This window comes from Strix aluco, chromosome 4, assembly GCF_031877795.1.
Source record: "Strix aluco isolate bStrAlu1 chromosome 4, bStrAlu1.hap1, whole genome shotgun sequence".
In the NCBI taxonomy this organism is placed as follows: domain Eukaryota; kingdom Metazoa; phylum Chordata; class Aves; order Strigiformes; family Strigidae; genus Strix; species Strix aluco.
In genome coordinates this window covers 121,228,430-121,256,359 of record NC_133934.1, presented here as the reverse complement: position 1 = coordinate 121,256,359, position 27,930 = coordinate 121,228,430, and the positions used below count along the sequence as shown (strand labels likewise).

At 40.2% G+C, this 27,930-nt stretch overlaps 1 long non-coding RNA gene across 1 annotated transcript in view; it reads right to left on the bottom strand.

The window, feature by feature from the left end:
- LOC141922444 (uncharacterized) overlaps window positions 1-27,930 on the bottom strand; it is a 53,992-nt gene that overhangs the window by 11,804 nt on the left and 14,258 nt on the right. The gene's annotated exons all lie outside the window — the stretch shown is intronic.

The following is a 27,930-nucleotide window of genomic DNA, read 5'->3' as shown; positions in this document are numbered from 1 at the left end:
CTCTGGATGAGCTCTCCAGGACTAATCACCGTACACTGCTTACCTATTCACTTCCCAGGCTGGCGATATTCTAGTTACAACACTGTGTCCTGTCACACCTTCAGTTTTTTTGCCTTTTAATGAAAAGACCTAATTCCTTCCCTGGCTGGTTGGGGAGGTCTGGCTAATGGTGCTGTGTAAATGAAGAAGACAGTTATTACTACAATTATGAGAGTCACATCAGTAATAACAAGGAACTGCGTTCAGATATGGCAGATATACAGGAAATAAGAGAAAATATCTACTTAAAAAGAAGGTTAAAGAAACAACTGCTTTTCACGAACTGAGGAGAGAGATTTGCATATGAAACAGAATGATGAGCTTGGCAAAAAAATCCTACTAGCATTAACTCCAATTTAAATATTATTTAATATTGTCATGCATTTTAGCCCAGGGAAAACCGGCTTCCTGCAAGTGTGCAGGCAAGCTTGTGAATTGCTCACGGGAATACTTGCAGGAAGGGAAGGGTGAGCTCATATATTTGGTGATTCATATTCCAATGAGAACTGCATTACGCTGAGTGAGAGGAGGATTCAAGGAGATCTCTCCTCTCCTGTCCAGAAAGGCCAATGACTAAGGAAGCAAGTAAAAGACTAGGCAAGTTAAGGATGGTCTTTCCTACTGCATCCTCACAACTTTTGGCAGTCAGTAGGTTTTTGCCTCCCTGAAGAGGGATCTGGACACAATAGTGCTGACAACCCCATGAAAGGATCTGGTTCACCTTTTTGTTTGCTCTTGAGCTTTGGCATACCACTGCATCGGGGCCAGGTGTAAACATTTTTCAGATAGCAGAGTAGAGGGAAAAAGAGTGGTGTAAATCCCACCTGTAGTCCTGAGTACAGTTCTCCAAGGCAGAGATACCAGCTTAGCTGTCAGGTGGAGTTAGGTCCAGTTTAGCTGAACAAGGAGAGACCCTAGATGATAGTGATCAGGTTATCTCCTCACAAGCGATGTGCAGGCCGCAAGTATTTAAAATATGGCACCACAAATACTTTGAAATAGCAATCTGCTCACCACAGCTTGCTTTCGAAGTCAGAGGCAATATTTTTTTCCAGGGAATGATTCCTTGCAGCTCATGCACCAAGCCTTAAGCCAAAAAAGCCCATTTATGCCATGGAAAACCTCTTACCAACTGCAAGGGGCTATCTGTAAAGTCCTTTCCAAAGAGCAAGCTGCTGAAATCAATGTTTAACAAAGACTGATCCAGACATTACTCCATTCCTTCAAATGCCCAACACACCAACAAGATGTGAGTCAGAGAAGTACTGCTGTGTCACAGTTAAACATGGATGGAGAAACCAAACGCAACAGCAAACATGTCAAATCAACCATCTATTGTATTGGTCTGTTTATTCTTTTCCTTTCTGACATTCATCCAAAAATCTCATCACAATCCATCTGTGCCCTAAGCACTGTCTGACATATTTTTCCAGAGAAAACCAGGAAGCTCATTAGATTCCTTTAGAAGATACAAATCTGCAGCTCAACATAAACTTCAAGAAAACATATTTGATTTCCTGTACTGGAAGGTAATTTTTGCAAAACTAACAGCAGAGTAGTTGATACACCTCCAAGATTCTTGTTTGCTCACAGCCTGTTCATGGGACACCTCAGATATCTGAACATGGAAGTAGCCGTACTCCTTGTCAAATGCAAAGTCTTGGAGGAAAAAATTAGGGGAAGAGGACAAATAGGAAGATAAATTTTGTAAGGAGTAACAAAAAAGCATAGAAATTATTTCAATTAAACATACAAATTAAAGAAATTAGTTAAAAAGAATGTGGATGCAGTTTCTTCTTATTTTTACAGCTGGCTAAAGCTTTAATAGTAGCAATTCAGTGGTTGTACAATGGCATCTGCACAAACAGCTGTAGTTCCCTTGTGTAAAACATACTGGATATGGCATCGAATTTGCTTGAACTTGCTTTCACAGGCAGCATGGTCTAACAAAGGAATGGTTAATGATTTCTGCTAAATAATAGAAAGCTTCAGACACATGGCAGTGTAGGATGTTCCTTACTCTTCCTTTGTCTAGGCACACATCTTAAACCTTTCACAATCCAGAATCTAATCTGGGGGGAGAGTTTGGGGAGTGTAAGGGAGTGGCAGTGAAGAGAAATCATTTACTTTGCCTGGCTGTGGAGTAGACCACATGGATTATCTTTTTATTTACGTTTACTCTTCTCTGAGTATTTGTGTTTAAAAAGCCTAATATGCCCTATCATAAAGGATTATGTGTAATTGGCTTGATGCTCATCTCCTTGAAACTGATGCTGGGAGGCATACCAGTGTATTTAATTTAGAAGTTTGTACATAGGGCAGCACCCCATAAAAGTCTCTGAAAAGTGATAAAGTTGTACATTATACAATTTCTCTGTTGCCTCTCTTTATTTTTTTTTCTTTGTGCAAAGAAAAGGTAAAACATTCCTGTACTTGATTAAGATCAGTCAGTGGAGATTTATTGGCAAGTGTTGCACTGTGTTTTTGGTATTAACCTCTTGGATCACAGCAAGTGGCTTTTGAAGTTGGCTGGGGGCTGGACGAAAGTTCTTCGTCAGGGGACGTACCAAGCCTGCCTCCTTCCAAGGGGGGTCGAGGGCAGCGGGGGGAGCAGGAAAGTCGCTCAATTCTGCCTGCCACATTATGCAATAAATATTAACCAGAGATGATTACTGAATGTAAAGAAATAAATAGCAAAGATCTTTAACAAGCCTTACAGCTTGCGTGTATCTTGTTAGATGATTAAAGAAAAGCAGGGTTAGGAAAGAATGACACTTTCGGACAAAATCTTATATGTTTTATTCCTAGCTGCGTTGCAAAGAAAGTGAAATTATTTAGGGCTTTATCTGCCCTTACTTCTCCCTCCCGTTTTGATTCCTCCTGACCCTTCCAGCAGTCCCAGTAGCCCTATTCCTGGAACCACACTGCTAGGTCCCCCACCAGCAGCAACTGGTTTTGTTCCCCTGCTGGTTAGCACATACAGAGCATCTGCATTTTCCCAGTGGGAGTGCACAGCAGTGCCACTTCTGCCAGGGGAGGACAGCAGAGCAAGTCCTCCCAGTCCCACCAGCCAGGTGAAAGGGGACTTGCACACCCTGCACCACAGGGCAAAACCTGACTACTGCAGCTGGACCTGAAAGAGAAAATTAAGCCTGTGGAGTTTCAATTTCCCTGATTAAATTTCCCTATTAAAAGAGAAAGAAAAAGAGAAATATGTCCAATAAAAGAAGTTAGAATCAGACCATGGACTTCATCCCAGAGCACAGTGTTTCCAGGCAAGGAGCAAATAGATCTGCAGCTTTATTTCTACCATTATTAGGACAAAGGCAAATTGACAAAATTCACATCTTAGTGCAGTTTCAGGTAATGAATGTGCCACAAGATGCAGAAAGAAGAGGTTTAATTGACAAGTCTTCTAATTGTATTACTTTAAATGCTGGAACAAATAATCAAAGAAACTATTTGTAAGCATCTAGGAGATAACGAGGAGATGAGTTACAGCCAGCATGGATTTGTCAAGAACAGATTGTGTCACACTAATGTAATTTCCTTCCCCCACAGGATAATAGACCTTGCAGACATGGAAGAAGCAGTAGATGTCATATATCTTGAGCCTAGTAAGTTTTTTGACACTGTCTCATATAACATTCTGATAAATAAGAGAAGAAAATGTGGACTAGGGGAAACCTACTAGAGAGTGAGTGCAAAACTGGTTAGAAAACCATACTGAGGAGAGTAATTATCAATGGTTCACTGTCAAAGGCTGCATCAAGCAAATTCCACAGAGGTCTCTCTTGGCCTGGTACTATTCATTGTTAATGAACTGGATGATAGAAGAGATTGTGGTGCTACTAAATTGCACATTGCCCATTGCTGGGAGAGGTTCCACATCTGCTGCAGTAAAGGACTAGTATTCCAGAGCAGGAATAATAGGATGCAAGTCAAGCAAAGTGACTGCTATATTGTAGAATGACCCAGCAGTAGTCTGCTACATAAATTAAAAGTTAAGAATAATTGACTTGGTACTACAGCTTTGTAGGTAAGGATCTGTGTATTACAGTTGGTTAGAAGATGAATATGAAAACTTAAGAAGAACAAAATTTTTTCCTTTACTTAACACATGTAAGACCTCAGGGCATTGCATCCAGACTAGGTTTTGGCCACCTAACTTTAAGGAACATGTAGGTCAATGAAGTCCAAAGGACAGAAACAGAATTGACCAAAAACCTGGGCATCTAGGGGAAAAGAGCTGGATCTGCATAGTCTAGGGAGAAAAAGACTGATGCAAAACACAGCAGTGGTCTTTGAATCTGTAAGTGATTGTTGTAAAGAGAAAGCATACAGTCTCTTCTCTGTAACCATGATGAACAGAACAAGAAACAAATGGTTTATGATTTAGGGAGAGAGTTTAAGTTTAGGCAAAAGGAAAAATTTCCAGTGTTATAGACAGTTGAACAATGGAATAGACTCCTTTAGGGGTGCTGTGGGATCTCTGTCACTGAGGGAAGATCCATATACAACTTGATATTGTCCTGGAGTAGGGAATGGACCAGATGACCTCTAGAGACTCCCTTCCAATCCACTTTTCTATAATCACATGAATTCTATGAATAACACAGTCTAGCTATGTTTAATAAATTAAACTGTAAGGGAGAAAAAGTAATCCCTTAGACCCAGAGCTAGGTCTGAAAACACTAAACATGTTGTAATAATAGGCCATAAATTTGCTTTCATTCCCTAAGGAGTTTTTATTGCCACAAAGACTAACATACCAGAAGCATCCTCTAATAATTAAGTAACTCCAACACATTTGCAGGTTCTTTGATTCGTATCCTGAAAGTAGTTTATGCTTATAGAAACAAATTGGTTGCATCAGAAATACAGGTTAGGTCAATATTCTGGGCTCTATATGTCTCCAGAATGTCTCTTTGTAAATCCTCATATGTCTTAAGCAGCAAAAACACAATTCCAGACCATTATTCAAAGGCACTTTGAATTATTTTAATCTTATTCCTATACTCACTGTTTCTCACTGTAACATTCAAATACCCTACAATCAGAATGAAGACAAAGTTGATGCAGACAATATGCGGTATGGCCTCATCATCTTATCAGAAAACAACATAAAACTGCACTGTTCTACAGTGTCAGACATCCATATTTTATGCAAAGCAGAAAGCAGTTTTTATCCATAAGTTGATGGAAGGTACCCTGAGGAGTTTCCTTTCTATACCATGAGCACAACAGTCTTCTAATTAAAATCTTCCTAAGAAAGTATGGTTTCAAGGAAAGGAAAAATTATTGCTGTATAATGTCATACCAGAAAAGCAATCCAAGTTATCAACCAGTTTTTTAATTTTCTTTCTGCATCATCAAGCAGATTCCATAATACATTTTCATATAAATGCCTAAGTTTTATTCTTTCTCACTTGGGTTCACTACTATGGTGTTATAGGAGAATGAGCCCTCTTGCTCGTTTTGATGAGCAAGACCTGGTGAAGGGAAACAAAAGCCATCAACTACTTTGTCTGGAGTGAAACTAAACAATTCACTCAAGGAGTCTGAGCTTCCAAGCAAATAAGGTCAGAATGAACCGCCTTTGTAAAAGCCTGTCCCCCAGCAGTTCATGGGGTTCACACAAGCTACATTTGTTCAAAGCGGTCCCAAGAGGACAATGCAAGCCCTGTTTTACTACCACAGGGTATAAGGTGGTATCAAATACTGAATCCAAGTATTTCCCTTCTGAACTCAGCCCAAAGCACTTTGAAAGTTTTTTAATATAAAATAATATACCATGAAGTGGAAATCTTTCTGATATTTTGTCATTTTAAGATGCGGTAATATATTTTCCCTTGGAAAATATAACTCTGCACTCATTGTGTACTTTTTTGTTTTCTGTTTAATCTGTGATGCATATCTGAATGGAATTTTTGCCTGTAAATCTATAAAATTTACCGCTGCTTATGCTCTACTGATCACAACTCTGTTTTAAGGATTGGCTCTTATTTTTCAATCTTCTCTTCACTGCCCTGTAGCTCTATTAGAATATGAGGAGTAAGAGGGAAACAATTTTTGCACATTTAACACTTTGTTTCCCCTGGACTTCTCTCTCTAGGGCTATGGGGATCTTGCTACCTCACATGGGCAAACTAGGAAATCATACTACTGGAATGACAGACAGTAAATCTGATAGACACACACAAGGCACATTGATCGATATTTTTGCTGTCCAAAGTTTTTCAGAGTTATGCTTCAGCTGTGAGAGTTATGGCAAATGTTATAAAAGAAGGAGGCTAGATCCTCACCTGGTGTACATCTACTTAACTGTGAAATCCTGAGTCATGGTTTACATACCTGTATGTCAGGCCAGACTTAGTCATGGCTCTAGACCATAACCTCTGGTCATTGCCCTCCAGTGGCCACTGGTTCTAATGAGTGTTTAAAAATGATGCTGATTGAAGAAGCTCCACATCATTTAATTCAGCTTCTGCAGGAAATATCTTGATTTGTTTTCAGTCCAAATGAAGCCTAAAATCACTTCCAAAAGTGATTTTAAACTGAAAAGTATGACAACTATGCCAAGGCTAAATTGGACCCTGCACTTACAATCACTTAGCAGTTTCCCAGGTGCTGAAGTATCCTATTTCATTAGCTGCTAAGAAGATGGTGCTCCTTGTGCAAGTTTACAGTCTGTTGAAGTTGCCTCAGTTGGGACACTTTAAAATCTCAGAAATCATAGGGAAAGTCCATGCTTCATCCATGCTTGAATAAGGTAAACCTTTATTAGGTTTTATAAGGTAAACCTTTAGGTTTTATAACCTTTAGGTTCAGACATTCTTAGTTGACTTCTGGCAGGGTACTTCAAATATCTGGTTTACTCTCATCCCATATACATCGGAGCTAGGAGTTCCCACGGAGTCCATACCGCATCTTGTCTGCATCATCTTTGTCTTCATTCTGATTGTAGGGTGTTTGAATGTTATAGTGAGAAACAGTGAGTATAGGAATAAGATTAAAATAATTCAACCTATAAAGGTTTACCTTATAAAACCTAAAGGTTTATCTTATAAAACCTAAACCTATGAACCTATATCTCCTTAGTTGGAGATGTGATGTTCAAAAGATGTCACAGAAGAGGTGACTGGACTTCTAGCTCATCCGTGTCTAACCACAGAACCACTGCACAAGCTGCAGTCCTTGTAAGGTGCAGCACAAGTTAAGACTGATCACTAACAGGAAAGCAAGTGAGTGAGATAAGGATAGATAGGGAAAGCAACCTCAGAAAGAGGTGCAAGCTTCAAGCAGGTTATTCAGTGGTCTGAGTTAATGCCTGGGAACTCCTAGCTCCGACATACGTGGGACAAGAGTAAACCAGATGTTTGAAGTACCCTGCCAGAAGTAAACTAAGAATGTCTGAAGTTGCTGTGCATTTGAAGTAAACATGACTTTAAACATGAATACATAAAACAGATCACAGCTATTTATAGGAAATCAACAGTAAATGAAACGGGATGAGCTTCCATGAAATAGCAAGAAAACAGGGAAGACAAAGAAAACAAACAGGAATGTAAGGAAAGCACAGTCAGCATTTGTAATACGGTCATTAAGCATGCTTTGTACTTCTGAATGCCCTTTATTTGCTGGCTTCAGAGTCTGCAAACATTAAGGATTTGTCTACAGAGAGGCTGTGGTAGTAGATGATTTATTTATTCTGCTGCCACTTTTGTCTCTGGTTACCCTTCTGCTGTGTCAAGTCTATTTACACTCTTTATGGATGTAGTGTGTGTGTACACATGTGGAACCAAGGAAGGACTGTCCCAGAGCATGCCCATTCATAAGCAAACATGCTCTATCTGTACAACGCACACAAGGCGCCTCCACATCCAGCACTGGCACACAGTGCAAACCCTGTAGACCAACTAATGACAAATTCCAGCTACCAGTAATCACCAGCACAAACTCCTGCTTCACCCTCGAGACCGTTCCTCATGAGTGTCCATCAAGCTGTGTGGGGAACCTGGGAAGATCTGCCCAAAACCCTCCCACTGATAGCTACCAAGTTCTGTGAATCCTTAAGTGCTGTATTTGGGTCTTTTGAAAAGTCTGGGGTCAGTGCCTGACAATGTGGCTCTGATATCGTTAGGATACATACCTGGGGAGTTCTTCTAGCTTTTACTTTTCCACTTGTAAAAAGAGACGGTATTTATTACGTCCTGAGCATTAGGAGCTACTGCAAGGATTACTTGTACACAATAGTGATCTAGAAAAGAACATTTCTAAGTGATACCAAATGGAAGTGCCTTCTTTTATTTGTGTTGGCATTTTTTTTCTCATTTTGTGGTGAGTTTAGTGCCTGTGAGAAGTGCTCGGAAATCCTGTTTTCTTAAAAAGCAGCTCGATGAAATCAAGTATTGCTGTCATGGTACAGTCGATCCCAACATGTTGCAAAAGCCTTGTCACTTTACATTACACACCCTGATGAGATACAAGTTGAGATCTGTATCTAAATGGTTTCATGGGTGGTAAGAGGGTCACACATGAAAGTAGTCCTCCCTGCAAGACAGCAGGTTCTCCCAGGAGATAATCAGGATTTTCGTCCTGAAACAGTTAGTGGATCTCTCCAGTTAACAGCCCATCACACATAGGAATAGCCAGGGACACATTTTTCAGATTTGATTATTGTGAGAGCTCAGAGAAAACTGGGCGCTAGGTGATTGGGTACATGGGAACCTATACTTTGATGTTTCTATTCTGCCACTACCTTTATATTTGTGCTTTCTCTCCAGAACTGATGGATTCATTATGCTGCACCACCTGCTTTAGGCATTCTGGAGCTGCCACAGCAGAAAATGGACAGATATTACATTGTCACTGAACTAACTGAGCTATCGCTTACTGCTTCCTTCCTACAAAGGGGAAGACGATAGACCTGTTTCCCCCAGCACATTTCTTACATAGAGATGGTGCTTTGTTAATAAACCAAGCCCAGTATTTTAACAACTCCAAGGTGAAGGGTTGAAGGCAGTAATATGCCTTAAGGTCATGTGGCACACGGTCATATTTTAATTACCACTGCCTGAGGCTATCTCCACAGGTATGTTTCCTTCCTGCATAAAACATGAACCTGGGAGTGATTTCAAAACACACTGTCAAATAGTCTGTGACTCCAACAGGATGTACACAGTATCAGACTTTAATCCAAGGGCAAATTTTATTTCAGTATTTTATCTTTTAGGCTCAGAGGGGCGAGAAAAAGAAACAGTTTTCTATGGGTAAACTAATAATGTTTAGCAATGCAAGGTGTATCATATGTTCTAGAGATCTTTCATTTCCTTAATAAATACCCAAGCATAGCAAGCTCTCAACACCAATATCCTTTCAATAAAAGGTAACCTTATATGGTCACTACATGATACATGATTTATAAGATGTCATGTTAAAGTAAACTCCCAAACACACTGAAGGAAGGAAATGGTTGTCTGGCTCCATATGGTGTTTTCATGTTTCTATTAAAACCAGACTATTCAAACACTGTGGATACCAGCACAGGTTTTAGCTCTAAAGGAAGGATAAAGAGAGTCTTATCCATACCATCTGTATCAATAGCATAAAAATTGCTGGCAACACATGAATGTGGTTAAAACACTTAGGGTCATCTTACTGTTGGGGATTAAAAAGACATTGCTCCCGCAGACTGGTTTGCTCAAAGATCTATCATGAAAGTGGATCATTGAAACCCTTTTCTAGCCAAATATCATGCAAAAAAGAATAGGGATAGTTGAACTGTAAAGACCAATTCCTTTGAGACAACCTCCTTTAAAGTAGGATATAACATTGCAGAACTTGAAACCTAATCTTCACTATCATACTTGACACTTAAATTCAAAGTCCAGATTTTTGTGAAGTCATACTTTTCCGACTGAAGATATTATACTTTTTTCTCAAACATCTTCTATCTATGAATTTGTCGTGCACCTTAAATAAATAAAAAGTTGCTTATTTATTATAGATGATCATAAAAAAAAAAAATCTAGGGCATTGAAATAATTTTTCCCTGACTGTTCCCTCTGTTCTCCTTCCCTGGCAGATCCTAGGAGACATGCTTCTACAACAGGCAACTTCAGGGACTCCCAAGCTCAGCCCCTGCCAGGCTCCACCCAGACCTCAGCAGAAGAAACCTGATGTAAAGAGAAGGTGGTTGAATTATATTTTTCCTTCCCTATAGGGGGCAACCCTTCACCACTTCAGTGAACGGGGGACCACCAAATGTCTCGGTTCAGGCCCAGGAACATGCTGCATCACTGCAGCATATTGAAATCAAAGAGGGGGACAGATTTCAACACACGTCACAGCAGGTCAGTGCATTTGCTTGGTAGTGTGCTGCACAAAGCTCACATGCTTCCTTTTAAAGTTATTTTTAAATCCACTGCCATACCACGTTGTCGTAAAACCCAGCTGAGCTGAGAACCCGCAATAATCTCAGGGAAGTACAAGATCTCTCCTAGATTTTGTAGGGGAGGGCTCATCCCACATATTTTCAAGACGTCCTTTCACAGCGCACCTTAAGTTACACTAACACTTTGAAGCATTTCACTTTGCTTGGAGATTAATGTATTTATCGTGTACTTTTTACTCTACAAGAGTTTTGGTTCATTCACTTCAATGGACAGACAGTGGTCGTTAGCCTTATGCATCTACCACTATTTCTACTTTATTAACACAAGTACCTTCAACAACTTTTGCTAATGAGAATGGCAAAGACCCAGAAAACACTCTCAATTCTTTGAATCTCACTCACATCATATTACAAGGCTAACAGTGTCACTACTCCATTAAAATTTTTAAGTATTACAACCTCTAGAGCCAGTAGTACTTAATGACTGAAACACCTCCCCTCCTCCTTTTCTTCCTACATTAAACACTATAGCACACATCAGCTTTTCTTTGAGCTCAAACACCATCCATGTTCTTGTGTGTAAAGGTCCAAATGGCTTCCATTTAATTTTCCATGTACACGACACATTCCTTGCTCAGTCAGAGTTACCAGTGAAGCCCAGGGTGCAAAACATCTTCTTTCTCACTGCCATCTACAGTACACAGACATAAGAGCTGTGTGCATTGATACATGGGGACCCGAGGAACATCTTACTGGCTGCAGCAGGCACAGTGTTCCCAGCTGCTTTCTTATCAGGTCAAGGGACTTCCATCCAGCTTTTTCATTCCTACACTTTCCTATGGCTCTTCAGAGTTTCAGAAAGATAGGCTGGAGTTGGAAGAGAGTCAGAAAAGTATCTTAAGCATCCTCAACTTTCATAGCATGGTATCTAAAGTGAGGCAGCTGACCCCAACAGAATAATTCAAGGGTGTGGAGATCAGTACATGAAGCATATCATAAAGCCAGTGAGAAGAGCTGGAAGCTTCCTCAGTGTGATTCACAATGTGCAGGAGAAATTCAAGATAAGGAACTGAGACAGGTGCTGAGCTGGAGCTGCCTGGTGCTAGGCAATATGAAATGCTGAGCACAGAGCATATCTGTCCTCCTGCTGGTTTTCAGGAGCATTGGTATCCCTCTTGATGGGATTAGGGCACTTACCTGGGAAGAAGGATACCAAATACTCAGACTCCTCAGAAGACCACACTTGACCACAAGCTCTAGAAAATTACCTGTTGCACGTGGGACATCAGGCACAGTGTAGGATTCCTGGGCTAAAAGAGCACAAGCAAGTGGGCCATGGGCTTTAATTTTGCAGTTACAAGTGGGAAGCTCTGATCTTTGCTGTCATGCTGGATTTTATCACAGACAGAAGTCCCATGCTTCTTCATGCCAGAGCAGTATCCTAAGCACAAAGCTCACCCTTCCTTTCAGGCCATTCAGTAATACCTGTCCCTATATCATGGCAAAGTTACCTGCTGTCCTTGTGCTGGAGCCAAAGCTGTTGGCTTGCTTGGATCTCAACCTTCATCAGTTAAAGGCTGAAGAATAGAATGTCCTATTCCCTACGTCATTCCTCTGTGCCAAGCAGACAGATCTAATCCACAGAGCAAGGCAACAGCATGATATCCAGAGGCCTTCAGCCTCATCTGAGAGGAGGAAGAGGCTTGCTCATGTCACACTCATGTTGTGGGTGTTAGAGAAGAGGAAAACAGGGGTTTGAGTGTGACTCCAGCATGTGCAGTGGAGGCAGAGTGGGAAAGGGAGAAATCTGTAAGGAGACCGTTTCTGCAAAAAGAGACCTCAGAACAAACTAAGGAACCAGAAAACTCCTTTTCTGCTCTTTCTCCTCAGCATGATGCTCTGTCAGCCCAACAGCCAACACCTGGCCTGGCCTCACTCAAGTGATGGAAATTTGCCACTGGTGAAGATGAGGTCCTGAGTTTTTCTGGCTGTTTTTTGTGAAAGGATGTACCAGGAACAAGGGCACACGCTGCCATGTTAACATTGAAATCTCTACAGCTGGGTGAACCTAGGTCTGCCTCAATTGCCGACATGATTTGTCAGTTAATTATTCTGTGGGCTGACTAGCAGGGACAGGCATTTTAGGTGGGCATTGTTTTTTCAGGGTAATTGCTATGGTTGTTTTCTTCTTTGGAGTGGTTTGGCTATAGGCTGTTTGTGCAAGCATACCTGGGGCAGCGGGGGGGCTCTTTTAAAACAAGTGGCATAAGTGAGACTACAAAAATTTCTGCTAGGTGCTGACATGGTCCTCTTTATCATTTGTTCCTGACAGGACCCGAGTATGCTGTGAGCTACACTTGCAACTGCAGTCACTCACCCAGGATTTAAGTTACACTAATACATTTCAGCACAAATTAATATGTTCATCTGAACTTCAGGCCAATTTCATTGCAGTGACACAGAAATAAAGTGACAGAAGCATCTGCCAGCAGTCTCAAGCACAGGGCAACAGTATGCACAGCATTAGAAAGACTTTCAAAGAATAGTATTCTTCCTTAGCTTATTATCTTGCTGTTTACTATGTTGGAACCAAGATTAAAATGCCTTAGTGTTTACTGAAGCAGCATATACGGTATCTAACAGCATGTTATTTTGTGCACACTGTTTAACATTCTTTATTGCTCCAACTCATAAGGTTTATTTGAAATCAGTGAAGGAATTCATCCCATCCACCATTTACTCAACTATTATCAGCTACTGCAAAAGTGCTGTGTGGAGAATAAACACCAGTTATTTATGAGCGTTTGCAAGCATGCAAACTCCTGATAGAAAATTACATTTTTAAGATCCATTATTATTTATGGCATGTATGAGTCACTGTGTGCAGTTGTATTCTGTATATAGGTTGCTCCAGAAGTAAACCTGAAAAGAACCATAGCTACTTCATTTTACTTGGTATTTCAATTGTTTTATACTTGATTCCAGCCTCCTTTTCTCCCTTCCACTCCCCTACCCAAGCAAAAGAATTCTTTGGCTGGTAGCTACAATGAGCGTGGAGCTGATGGAGGATTAAACTCTACCTAATGTTTTGATCAAATCTTAGTCAAATCAATGGGAAGACTTCCTGTCAGAGGGGAAGAGTGATTATGCAATGTTTGTCCCAAACAGCAAGAAATTTCCACCACGGAAGATCAATAAAATGTTAGGCAGACATTGGTCAGGAATAATTTAGATCTCATTTACACAGATGTGATCAGAGAGAGGAGAGGTTCCCACTCAGTGCAACATGAGCCACTTCACATGGGGACATTGTTTGGCTCAGTCTGAGCCACGTACCAATGCTCCTCTACAGCAATTCCTGACTGTCAGCCCAGTGAAGGAAACTATTCTAAATTCTCCAGCTAAGTAAAGGAATGTGTTGTATGTTTTTTCCAATATTTCCACTTATTCCACCTGGCTTTTTAAGTTTGGTGCATTAATAGAGTTTGCAATCTACTCCTCCACCTTTGTGAAATTTTTCTTAGTCTTGCTACCCAGCTAGAGACAAGGGTGTATATAATAGCTAGTGATTGCTTCAGCTGAGCAATTTGAGTGGAAATGTTTAGTGCAGCTTCATGTTTCATCTTCCGAGAACCTCGGTGTGACATCTCGTCCTGAATACACGGTTTGCATCACGTCTCTGTATATGTATTCCCAGGCTTGATTATCTGAGCTCTCAGAGGAAATAAATGCCAAGATCTATGTACCTTTGCTAACTAGTATTCTTATGCTGGTTTTGCATAATCAAACAGCACCTTTCATCCTATAATATATTTAAAATATCTTTTAGACAAAGCCCAATTTGATGAGGCTGACTGCAGCAGCAGGGAGCATGCATGGTACATTGGGCTTTAGAGTAATGGTTTAGATCTCTCTACAGCATGTAGCACACATAAGCTTTGAAGCATAAAAATCATAAATGATTAACCTACTTGATTTCACATAAATGATAGAAATATGCTCTTCATGGTTTATTTTATTGTCTAAAAACAAAGGCATTATGTCATCATGTGACGAGGTCTTTTTATGGTCTTCAGCAATGCTAGACCAATTTTGTTTTAATTGCCAATTTTTCACTGTATTAATTGCTAATTATTATATATTTGTATATGTGACACTTCAATTATCATCATGTGATCGTAACTGTTTGGATTGAATATTGTGTCATCTCCATGAGCTATTTCCACTACAAGCTAGGCAGCCTTAAAAAAATTTCATCCAAACATTTTTCTTTTTCTTCTTATTAAAAATTTTTTTCAAATAAGAAAGGATCTTACTAAAACATCCAATTTGCAAGAAAACATGAAGGGCCTTTGTAAGAAAAACTAAATCAGAATTTGATAACTTTTCAATAAAACAACTTTTCAAGTCAAAATTTGGGGGAAGATACTACTAAAAATAAAAGTTAATGGACACCAATACAGACATTTCCAATAGCAATTAAAACAAAAACAAACAAACAACACTTTGTAAGAACTTCTCTAAGATCTACAAGTTTCTTAAAAATAAAACGGTGCATATTTTTACATTTACCTATTTTAAAAGTTCTCCAGAAGCCTCTTTTGGATTTTCAGGTAATGTTTGAAAACCAATCTTATGGACTATTATTTTCCACAGGAGCTACTGGCTACACGCTATGGTTTTTTTTAAAGATAACCCTTCGGGAGAGTATATCCCTGCCTGGTTAAAATTAGCAAAGTCAGACAACTTGCAAGACATGTCAAGCACACTTCACATTGAGCTCATGCAGGAAACAGAGAATTTAGGGTTTTTTTCAACTTGGCTACTTCATCCTCACAGTGTAGAGAAATTATTTTCAGAGAATAATGAAATTCCTGTGGAATTTTTGAAGCTTTACTTCAGTTGATCTTAATCTCAATTGCAAATTGGCTACAGTGACTGCAGGAATGATGAAACTAAACTGACTGTTTAAACTTTAGTTTTAAGCACCTATGTGTGGTTCATTAGCTCATCCCCTTCCCAGGTCAGAAAACAGGTGGAACCTGCTGGAAGACAGCTGAAGCAGCCAGGAGACTCTGGAGACAACCCAAAACATGTCCCAGTGTCACATACACGAGCTCACCCAGAGATATTACAGCAGTGTCACCTACAAAACACGTTCAGTCATATATTTTTATACCTTGGCCTCATCTGGAGGCATGATCTAAAATATGCATCTCTCCTGCAAACTAAGAGGCAAAGATAAATTCCCCCACTTTGTTTGAAATGCTGTTGTTCTTGACCTCTGGGAAATAGAAAGATTTATATAAATAGAATTTCTCTTTCTGCTTGCTTCCCTGTCCTGGAGAAATATGTATAAATAAGAGATCAAAGATCCTATATAAACATTCAACATAAAGATGACAGGCTGAAAAAGCAGACCTTCTTCCTCAGTGTCTTAGAGAACGGTGACTTAGTAAGCCCCTGGGACTTTACAGAGCTGCTTCCTCCACTAGACTATACCCTGTAAGAGAGGCCTTTTTTAATTTCATTTTCATTTCAGTGGTGCCTTTGAAAATGTAAATATGTCAGAATGATTAGGTGGTAAATGGTTTATATTAGCTGCTGCAAGATATTTTTGCAGCCCATTCAGAATCACATGGTTCTGTCTGTGACCTGATCTTGTCATCTTTCTAGAGGCTGCTGAATTTCCATGTGGCAGAGAAGACAGAGGACTTGTGAACTTTGGCTTCAGCTAGTCCCTCAAAAGCCCCAACAAACTTTTTTTTGTTTATTTGTTTTTCAGTTAAGATTCTAGCAGGCAACATGGCATTTCCTGGTCTAACTTTATTTTGTTTTGTTTGAATGTCTCATCAGTTACCTTCCAATATCCCAGACAGCTGTGCAGATTCAACTGAGCAAATAAGGTCCGGTAGGAAGTTATTGATGGCTTTATCAGTATGAAATACTCACAATGCTTCACCTGCATGCTTAGGAGTGTAATGCTGACAATAAATATGATAATAGTTGTCACACATCAGTGAGAGAAATGTTGAGCTTCCAAAGCACTGAATAAATTGCATTTCCCTTCATTTATTCAGTGCAATAGATGGCACAAAGATGGTAGAACCAACCAACCATTTTGACATGTTTACAAGGCTTTTAAATCATGAAATGGATTATTGCAGTGCTGAAAGTATTTGGCAAATGCATTTTATGCACAGCACATTCTGCTTGAAGAGGCAGGCTTTTTAATTTATGTTTGTTAGAAGCACCTATGACAAAGAAGGATTGTATGTCAAAGAAGCTACATCTTTGGTACCAAACACAGTAACCTGCACTGTTGCATCCAAACTGCTTCATACACAGCCAAACAACTAGACAGAGAGGAGGCATGAGAGTCAGAAGAAATATGCAGATGCCCACAAATCACCTTGCTGGCTGTAGCCTCATGTAAGCTGGATGCACAATAAGGTCCAAGCATGACCAAGCTCTTTCTCCAGAGTGGTTCACAAACCCAGCTGATGGTGAGTTTGGATCCAGAGATCCTAATTAACAAATCTTTATTGGTCCTTTCCCACTTCAGGAATTTGGGTTTAATATAACAAATCTATATCCATTTGAGCCTGATGTAACAAAGTGCTAAGTACTTTCTGCAACATGTACCAGACTTGTTTCATTTCCCACTGAGTCTCACAAATAACCAGTAAGAATAAAATCAGACCTCCATGACTTCATGACTGAGAACTGGTAGCAAATTTCTTGATGGACCGGGCCCATCTTACGTACAGCACAGATTTTATCTTACCTAACTTGAGCTGTCTGAAATCGAAGCATTGTTAAGCAGATAATCCATGGCACTTGTATGCAGGAGATAACTCGATCCACATACCCTCCTGCATATGCCTGTCTGTCTCTCTCCACTGGTCATGGTTAGTCTTGGACAACTAGCTCAGCCCAGAGTTGGATTCAGGTGCCATGGCTGTACCATGATGCTAGGACTTCCTTGAGTATCAGAGCTACCCATGACAGCCTACTCACATCACACAGCACCCTTCTGGCAGCTGAAAGGCAGGATGCCACAAGCACCTATGACAACAACATACGATTTGTCTGGTCAGCAGTCCCATTCTGGTTGTTTTAGATGGCCAGGTATGGATGAAGTAATTCTCTATGCAGTATCATCTGTTCAGCACTTGGGATCCTATCCCTTGCAGGACAGCAGTTGTTAATGAGATTTCCCATGAAATTCACCACATCCCAATGGTGCTGCTTATGCCAAAATCTGATGAGAAGTCTCTAAAGAAAACAGTTTTCCTTCAACCATTTCGTTTTTCCTTTCCACTTCTGGATTCAATAAACCAGACCTTCAGCAGCTGTAAGCCAAACGCATTTCAACTCTGCTGGTTTAGAGCAGCTGATGGTCTGATCGAAGCTTCTAAATCAGCATTTTGGCTTCAATTAATCTTTGGTACCTTAAATACGGTGTTCAAACATGGAAGCAGTTAACATAAACGTGAATTGTTTGAGGAATTAAGAAGCCAAAAACAAACCTGGTAAGAAACAAAGGGTGCATTGTAAGCTGTTGGAAGACTTGGGTTTTATTTGGGTTGTAGTTACAGGCTAAATAACCGTGGCATTCTGCCAACAGTAAAGCTGTGGCTTTACAGAAGTGCTTTGGTTTTACTTAAAACAAAAACTAAAAAAAAAAAATACAAGAGCACCTTACAACAGGGGGAAATATTAAGTTCAATATGAAATAGAATAAAGAAGGACTGAAATTCCTAAAACTCAGTTTAGAAAATTAACAAAGAGAAATAGAATATTAAGGATAGGTTAAAAAATTAGAAAAATAGCTAGTTCTTTGTTCCCATAAACCAGAAATTAATAACATGTACATATTTAATGTGTTCCGAGTTTAGACATAGTACTGTTCCCATTGAATTAGGCATGTATGCATTATTAACACACATCAAACTACATTAAAGTAACATGAATGGTTTGATTTAAAAATCCACAAATGCCTGGCAGTAATGTATCTTCACATCAAGGAAAGAAGTGAGCAGAAACCTTTCCACAAGTTTCTAGTTCCACTGAACAGTGTTAGATCCTTCACATGATTTCAGGGCACACTAAAATGAATTTATCCTCTAAATATCTGTGGGATTTTGTGTATTTGCTTGGCCTTGGTCTTTAAGGAAAGGAGAAACTGTACCAGGAGAAATATCTGGGGCTGTCTTAGAAACCACAAGCTATTGGCAGGACAGAGAATAACAGCTCTGAGCAGTGCCAGTGGCTGCTAAAGACCTTTCTTCCACTGACTCTTTATGCAGCAGAGTGGTGCATATTTAAAAAAATAATGCTGTGTGCAGTCTATATGCTGCCTGTGCACAATAGGCCCTTATGCTAAATGGTCTCAAGAGAGTATTATTTGTGTGTTCATGGTGCACCATTCAAGTTTGAGATTTACTGAGCTATACGAAGGCTCATAGAGCAATTTCATTCTCCCCTGTTTTTCTCCACACGTACCCCACATTAGCACCACTTGCTACACGCTCCATTTCACAGCAGAAGAGACTGCCCTCTTCATGGCTGTACCCTATTCAAGAGCTATTTCATAAATTATTCTTCAGTACCCTTTTGTTTATATTGTGGAACACACATACACGTACACACACTCTGTTCCCAGACAGTTGCATTTGGTACAAGTCAGATAACAGTTTGCTCTGCCCTGTGTGCTAGACTGCAAACTGGGCTTCTCTATCTGTCTACAGTCTATTCAGCTACTGATCCATCAACCAGAAAAATTTATTTCCATTACAGGAAAAATTTGCAGAATTTTGTTCTGATAAGGACAGTTTTTTTTCATCTCTAATGCAGTATGAGGTGGTGAAGTTCAAGGAACACTGTAGAAAAATCTTTTAAGACAGAAATAAATAACAGAATAAAATCAGCTAATTGTTTTCATCTGGTTTCTATAAGAATGGAGCCTTGTTTAATTATGTAATCTGAATGTGCACACATGAATTTGTCTGTCTTTTCCCCACATTGAACCTACCAGACATATTGAAGCAAATTTGCCTAAGAGGTAGGAACCTCAAAGATATGCTCCTATAGATATGATGACCACAGGTAGTCAGGTAAAGAAAGATTACTTTCATGCTTCCACTGAAGAAATGACAAAAATATGAATTAAACTCTTATTAAACAGTAGAGAATCAGCAGAGAATTCATCATAAAGCTGCAGGAAACCATGCTTTAGAAATTCTTCTCAAGGAACTGCTTATTGTCGACTCAGAGGAATGTCAGAAATAAAGGTTTCCAACAAAATATTAAATTCCTTAAATTAATTTAGAATATTGCACAAGGGAATTATTTTGCAAGTTTCTGTCTACTGAAACAATAGCACACTCTTGGAAAACACAAAACCCACAATCTTCTATTCATAAACTGGTCTTTAGATTTAGTGTTGGCTTGCAGTATCCAGATGTAAAGCTTACCATGGCCCACATTGGTGTAAATTAACATAACTTAAGAAAATGGATATAAGTCCACTTGTCTACATTAAGCAAGGCTGGAAAAGGGAAAACATAACCCCCATTTTTAAAAAGAGAAAAAAGAAAGAGCCAGGGAACTACAGGCCAGTCAGTCTCACCTCTGTACCTGGCAAGATCACAGAGCGGATCCTCCGGGAAACTATGCTAGGGCACATGGAAAATAAGGGGGTGATTAGTGACAGCCAACATGGCTTCACTAAGGGCAAATCATGCCTAACAAATCTGGTTACCTTCTACAAGGGGGTTACAGCATTGATGTATAAGGGAAGAGCAACTGACATCATCTATCTGGACTTGTGCAAAACATTTGACACTGTCGCACACAAAATCCTTGTCTCTAAACTGGAGACATGGATTTGATGGGTGGACAACTCAGTGGATAAGGAATTGGCTGGATGGTCACACTCAAAGTGTTACATCAATGGCTCCCACGTCCAAGTGGAGAGCAGTGACAAGTGGTGTTCCTCAGGGGTCAGTACTGGGACCAGTGCTGTTTAACATCTTTCTTGGAGACATGGACAGTGGGATTGAGTGCACCCTCAGCAAGTTTTCTGATGACACCAAGCTGTGTGGTGCGGTCGACATGCTGGAGGGAAGGGATGTGCCATCCAGAGGGACCTGGACAGGATTGAGAGGTGGGCCTGTGCAAACCTTATGAAGTTCAACAAGGCCAAGTGCAAGGTCCTGCACATGGGTCAGGGAAATCCCAAGCACAAATACAGGCTGGGTAATGAGTGGATTGAGAGCAGCCCTGAGGAGAAGGATTTGGGGGTGCTGGTTGACAAGAAGCTCAACATGACCTGGCAATGTGTACTCACAGCTCAGGAAGTCAACCGTATCCTGGGCTGCATCAAGAGAAGTGTAGCCAGCAGGTCAAGGGAGGTGATTTTCCTCCTTTACTCTTCTAGTCTTGTGAGACCCCACCTGGAATACGCTGTCCAGCTCTGGGGTCCCCAACTTAAGGACATAGATCTGTTGGAGTGGGTCCAGAGGAGGGCCACAAAGATGATCAGGAGACTGGAGCACCTCCCTTATGAGGACAGGCTGAGAGAGTTGGCGTTGTTCAGCCTGGAGAAAAGGTTCCAAGGAGACCTTATAGCAGCCTTCCAGTACCTAAAGTGAGCCTACAAGAAAGCTGGAGAGGGATTTGTTACAAGGGCATGTAGTGATAGAACAAGGGATAAAGATTTTAGCAGAAACAGGGTAGATTTAGATTAGGTATAAGGAAGAAATTCTTTACTGTGTGGGTGGTGAGACACTGGAACAGGTTGCCCAGAGAAGTTGTGGATACCCCCTCCCTGGCAGCATTCAAAGCCAGGTTGGATGAGGCTTTGAGCAACCTGGTCTAGTGAAAGGTAGTCTAGTGAAAGTGCAGGGGAGTTGGAACTAGATGATCTTTAAGACTCCTTTCAACCCAAACCATTCTGTGATTCTATGATTCTAAGGCCTTTAGTCTGAGATATTTGGCAAGAAATCCATGAAATAGTATGAGCAGAAGGCCCTTGACCTTCTAGAGCTCAGTATTAATGACTTCTTTTTCTTTACAATTTAAAAAAACAATAAAAAAACCCCTATCTACCCTAAAATTGAAATAAAAAAAAAAAAAAACAAAAAACAAATAAGAGCAACCCACATTGCTGCAAAAGTACATAGAAAATATTTTGCATTCTGTTTCTCCTAGCAATTTCCCTGAGGTCTAAGGTGATGGCTGTCCTAAACCCTAGTTTCTGCTCAACAGCTTCTTGCAGCAACTGAGAATCAACTCCTTATATGCAGTTTCTTCAAGTTTTGATTCAACACAGATGCCTCATTTTCTATTGTTTTAAAATCTTCTTCCCCCTTGGACACATTTTCTTTTCTTTGCCTTCTATGGTATATCTTGAAGAATCTTCTCTCTTTTTTTTTTTTTTTTTTTTTTCCCCAATGTCTTTATCCTGTTGCTTAATTCATAGTTTTTTTCAAGGCCCATTAAACCTTCCCTTCAGCCACCTACCCAGGCTGTGTGACGAGATGGCAACAACCATCTGATGGAGTCTGGATGTGTCTGGTGTTGCCTCAGGCATGAAGTTAGAGAAAATGTCTTGAGGTTCCTTCCAGCTTTACATTTCTGTCATTTCCACTATCTTTCTTCCTTGGCCCTGATTTGTTTTATTTGACCATAGAACACATGATCCCAAATTCAGCAAAGCTCTTAAGTATATGTCTGTGTTCATCTTGTCAAGAAAAATAGCCAGGAATGAACTTGGATTCCACTGGAATGACTTCTTGAGAATCTCAGTAAAGTCTTTTCTCCCAGTTCCCACTTTTCCTCCTGTTCCTTCAGAGTGTCTCTTATTCCCGTATCAGTTTGCATGTTAGACCTTCTAGCGAATCTTGTTCCCCCAGTCACTCTCCAGTTCTTTTTCCTCAGATCTCCTCTCTTTGTTCTCTACATTGCAGGATTATTTATTTGTACCCTGAACTGTTCTACCTATATTCTCACTATCAAGATCCTGTTGTTCCCATACTCAGAGCCTACTGGTGAGGGAGCATTGAGGATTAATGCAGCTCCATCTGTGCAGCCTCTATCAAGCTGTGCTTCCAGCTATCTCCCTCTTCCACTGCTCCTAACAACAGGTTTCATCATTGGTGCCCAAGAAGAGAAAGAAACTGCAAAGGTCTTCAACCTAAATGTAAGTTAAGACTAGGAAGGCCAGGAAAGGGGCAGTAAAAGACTGAGGACCAAAAACTGAGGACTGTGATATAGGTTCTTCTGTACAGATCCAGTGAAATAATAAACAGCAATCAGCTCTAGAGTTACCTCTCTCTGTCTCCAGCAATGGGTGGCAATGGTTCAAATAAACATAAGGACCAAACTGACAATTGCACAACTCAAAGACTTCTCAGTGGGATATATACCAAGAAAACAGACAGGTTCTTTTGAGGAAGATCTTGAAAGGTATTTTTTTTTTCTTTCAAAAAATTTAATGTGATAGGAGCCCAGTTCTCTTAATACTAAATAATATTCCTGTCTTAAGACATTACATCATAAGTATGCCACCCCAGAATAAGTTTTTGTAGTTCATCTTGAGATACCTGGAAATAGGATTTATGTTTAAAAAGGTAGGGAGGGGAAGGGCACTACTGATCGTTGTTATAATAATGAGGCTTGTGCTTGCAGGTTAAATTTGTTTGTGCTAGGCAATGAAGACTTACTGAAGAAGAACCTGTATCTCTGGCATAAATGCAAGGATATTATACTGACTCCAGGAAAGACTGAAATCTGGAAATAGTTTTCAGAATTTGTGGGTTGATTTTGCTGCACCTGTGGGTTTAACTTCTCAGTTTTAAATTATTATCATTAGACTCTTATATTGTGTGGGGTTTTTTGGTTTTTTTTTAATATGAGAAGAACAATTAGTGATCCTTCTATCTAGCAAAAATGGTCTCCTAATAGCAAAATACCAGGAAGATGATAACATGTTATACTAAGTGACTGATTTACCCTTCTTCATGCGGGCCAATTTATTGTAATTAAAGATTGTCACTTCAGTACAGAGGTCAAAGACTAGGGCTTGTACAATCATTTTCTAAAGAAATTCTGAAGAGATGGAAGAATGGGCTTTCTGCTCCCTCCATCATTTTGTTCTGCCTCTGCATTGTTAGCAAAGCTTGTTGCTAAAATGCATAATTTGCACGCACAAAAGGAGCTTAATTTTGATCTCAGTTACAGACTTGTTATTCCAACCCAGAGCAAATAAAAGCTGCTTTATGTAACCAAAGATTGAACTAAGCTCTTAGGGCCAGTCCTGTAAGACCTTCCTTATGTGCATTTAAATTCAGTTGACCTGGTTGCAAGGAAGGATTGTACAGACCAGATCAATACAGAATTGGCTGCCCAATCAGTACAAAAGTGGTGAGTATTCTGCTTGGGTTCAGTCCTTACCTGCAGGGGTAACTACTTTACCTACATGGAAACTACTTCTGATACATGGCTCACACCATTCTGGCCTTTTTATTGCTTAGTGTTGTATCAACATTATTTGCTAAGTAGGAAAAGAGATACACAGAGATCTCCCAAACATGCAAATGTATCTACCTTGGGTCTGGAAATTAGAGGCAGTAGGAAAACAATAATGCTGACAGGCATTTATGTTGCTGGTGAAGAAAGTGGGCATGGAAGGAGCAGCAAAAGCAGAAGCAAGACCTGGGGAAGGGAAAGACATGGATGAGATCTGATGCTGATGGGAGGAAAGAGAGGTTGTTTGTAAATACTTGCATGCCCAAAAGTGAATCTGCTCTGTAGGATGAAGTCAACAGTGCCAAATAAGAAGGAGGCTTCTTAACTGACCTTGGGTATTCCAGTATTTAGGGCTTGTTGTGGTGAACTCCCTGCTCGTAGTATGTTCATTTTACGTTGGGGCTCTGGTACTTGTACTCTGATATACATTTGTTCTTCTCTTGATACACATTTTCTTACTCTAAGTTGTCTTGAGCACTTCTTAGCTTTGCCCAAGAAGCAATTTACTGCCAGATTGTAAGAGAAACAAAATACACTAAACACCAGACAACCATCAGATGGGCAGGTGCAGTAGTTTCTCCTCTTTATATAACAAAAGTGCATAATGACGCATGAATAACTGTAAGATATAATTCAATTTAAGTTAACGGACAGCTAAACCAAATAAGGCTGCCAAGTTCTTATTTTCCAAAGGAGTTAACACTGAGGAAAAAAGTGAAAGAGTGACTGAAATTAATGAAACAGGTGAGCTCAAGAATTTGCAGGCTGAGGGAACATATCAAATGTATCAAAGATACCTGGAACAGGCAAACAAAGCACAGAGGAGAAAATGTATAGATGTATTCAGGTTTGATTGATCTAGTTTAACTGGGTGAATCAGTTTAAGGTTAATCTTCAAAATCATCAGCTCAGTGTGCAGCAGCAGCCAAAAACACCAAGACAATCCTGGGCATCCTGAAGTGAGTTACTGAGAACAACACAAAGGGAGTCAGTGGTGAGTCCTCATACTGAGTACCAGGTGCTACAACTGGTGTAGTCCTGCGTTTCTAGAAGGGTGTCATGGAGTTACAGAAAATGTAACATCAGGCAGGGAAATGTTCAAGGGAGAGATGAAAAAAGCTGGGACTCTGAGTTTGGGAAAGGGAAGGCCGAGGGGGATGTAATCAAGGATTTCAAAGTCATGAAGGTGGTGAATAAGCTGAATGCAGAGCCTGTTCACCCTTATCTGTAGTACGAGGGCTAGGGGATGTTCAGTGAAACTCACAGCGTATCAATAGAAAAGAGATGAAAGACAGCAAGGACATCTTTTGCACTGGGACACTAAACTTGTCGAAGCTGCTACATGGGAGGTTGTGGAAGCAGAGGTGTCAGCAGGGTGAGAGAAGGATTAGAAGAATTTATGGACCATAGACAGGACCATGAGTGGATACAAAAATGTCTAGGCAAGGACATACCTTCTAACATCCCTAACAGTAAATCTGGAAAAGGTTTAGCAGGACACAGACTGCAGAAGATGGCAGGATCCAGTGCTCACCCTAAACAGCATCTCCAGCCTCCACTGCTGGAGACACAGCCTCAGGCCAGATGAACTGCAGCTGAGATCTATTTCTTATGTACTTAAAAATCAACTCAAAAGGCATAAGAACACTAGTCTTAGAAATCAAAATGTAGTGTTGATTTGATCCCACTATAGAGGAGGTGATAACTGCCAAAGTGAGTCTGAGTCAGAGCTAGAAATGCAAAGGAAAACAAACTGTTTTTGTTATTCCTAACAACAAAGAAACAATATAGAAGTTAAAAATGTAGCAGCTGGGACCGAGATTACTATATTGGCCACAAATGTATAAAAGACAGTATTTCCAGAAGATGCAGTATTACCCTGTGAAGCACTGGTGAGATCTACATAGAGCTCTCCTCAACCTTAGTCAAAATAAAGTAATTTAAATGGTATACAACAGAATGGAGAGTCTAAATTAGGAGATGAAACTAAAAAGGTATATGTTGGTTAACTCAGCCAAAGAAAGCCTGAGAGGAGAGATAATTTGTTCTCTGTAAACATATTAGTGAGGTAAATGTCAGAGGAGGAAGATGAGGTAATTAAGCTAAAGGAAAATGTTGTCACAAGAACTAATGAGCAGAGACTAACCAGAAATGTCCTCGGGCTGGACTTGCTAATCTTCAGAAGAGTTCGATTCTGGAAGAGCTTTCTGTTTGGAGCAGGAGGGGAAAACAAGTAGTTTTAAGCCAGTCCTTCATCAGTCTGTGAAAGGAATGACACAAGGAGGAGATCTGTAATAGCAAAGGACCAGACTTGATGACTCAAGAGACCCCTTTCTTTGCCATATTCCTTGCTCTCAGTGTCCCTTAATTGTTGAGCATGGACATCAAATAAGAGTGGCGAGTCCTGTGGGATTTCTTTTGTCACGGACCTTGAGGAAGGGGAGGAGCAGCTGCCTATCATTTTGTATGGCCACACCATCAGGTCAGCAGTACCTCATGATCAGCAGTGTCAAAGGCAACCAACTAATCAAGCATGAGGCTTTGAATGGCTTTACCCAAAAATGGGGCTCATTAGCAGGACACCGCAGCACGTGGTGTGGATGGGGGATGTCAAAGGCACTGGACATTGCGTTGTATGCCCTTTCTAGACCCAAGGTCACAATCATGTTTACTGAAAACCTTTATTGTATTTTCCTTTGGCTATTTCACTGTTGTCCTTTCTTCTGTTTTGCGGGTTTATTCACTTAAAGCCTGCTTTCATTTCAGTGTTTCTGCTTTTCTTCTTTCTCTATTCTCTTTTGCCTGAACCACTCCCACCCTTTTTATCCTCACTGCTTCTGCATCCAGAGGGAAGCAGAGATGCACTAAAGCAACCGAACACCACATCCAGCTTTGGTCACAACCTTCCTAAGCCTTCATATTTACATGTCAAGAAACAGGGGGAAGGATAGAGGTGGAGAATCTGCTGGGGAGGTTCTTTAAGCTTGCACTGCTAAAGAAGAAAGCACAATATATTGAATATTGGCTATATATTTAAATGATGATAATTAAAACTTCACTGCTGTCTCCTGTGCTACCTGGAATATTGAATAATACCACCAGGGTTTCAAGCTTTTGCCATTAAAGCTGATTGTTAGTTATTTCCAACACCCTCAAGGCAGTAGTTTAACACTGTGTCTCTCCTCTTTTTTCCCCCATGAAGTTTTTATCTTTCCAAGTCACTGAACACAGTCCCGTGATTACTGCTGTTTAAATATATTCTTAGAGCATTTGAAATCTACAGGACCATAATCAACTCAACCCACACAGTAGTGCTTTGAACACCAGAGTGCTAGTGAATAATGGAAAGGCCACACATAGATATATATAGATATATATATAATTAGCTAATTTTAGGGGCCTAAGAAATCTGTTTAATATTATAGCCGAAGGCCTAGAAAGCCAAGTTTTCACTGCTGATGTGTCAGCTCTTCCAATATTCCTGTGACCTGTACTGCTACAGTCCCAAGAATGACATCTGTACAAGTCTGGCTAGGTTGTCACTTGAAACAGAAGATGTGCGGAAGATATTCCAGCTGACTATTAGTCGTTTCCCTGCAGTCCTATCTGCTCCACTCCTCCCAGGCAGGAAATGAACAGCCTAAGGAATGATGTAATGTATCTATCACTGATGCAACCTGTCAAAATAAATGGAGGGCTGAAAGTTTGCATCTGGTGCCATGGTTTCTATTCAGGCTGGGTGCATGTGGCCAGAAAAGAAATGAAGCAGATATTGACACGTAAACATTGCAAGTCCCTCCAGCCCCTTATAAAAAATAGTTTTAGCAAAGGTGTTGTTAGATGTATGGATCTAAAAAAAGAAAAACCTTTTACAGTCAGCAAGTAAAGCAGATACTGTAAAATTATCAACAGGGTAGAAAGCCTGTTTCTTTTGCCTGACTTCATAGAGGAACAGGTCT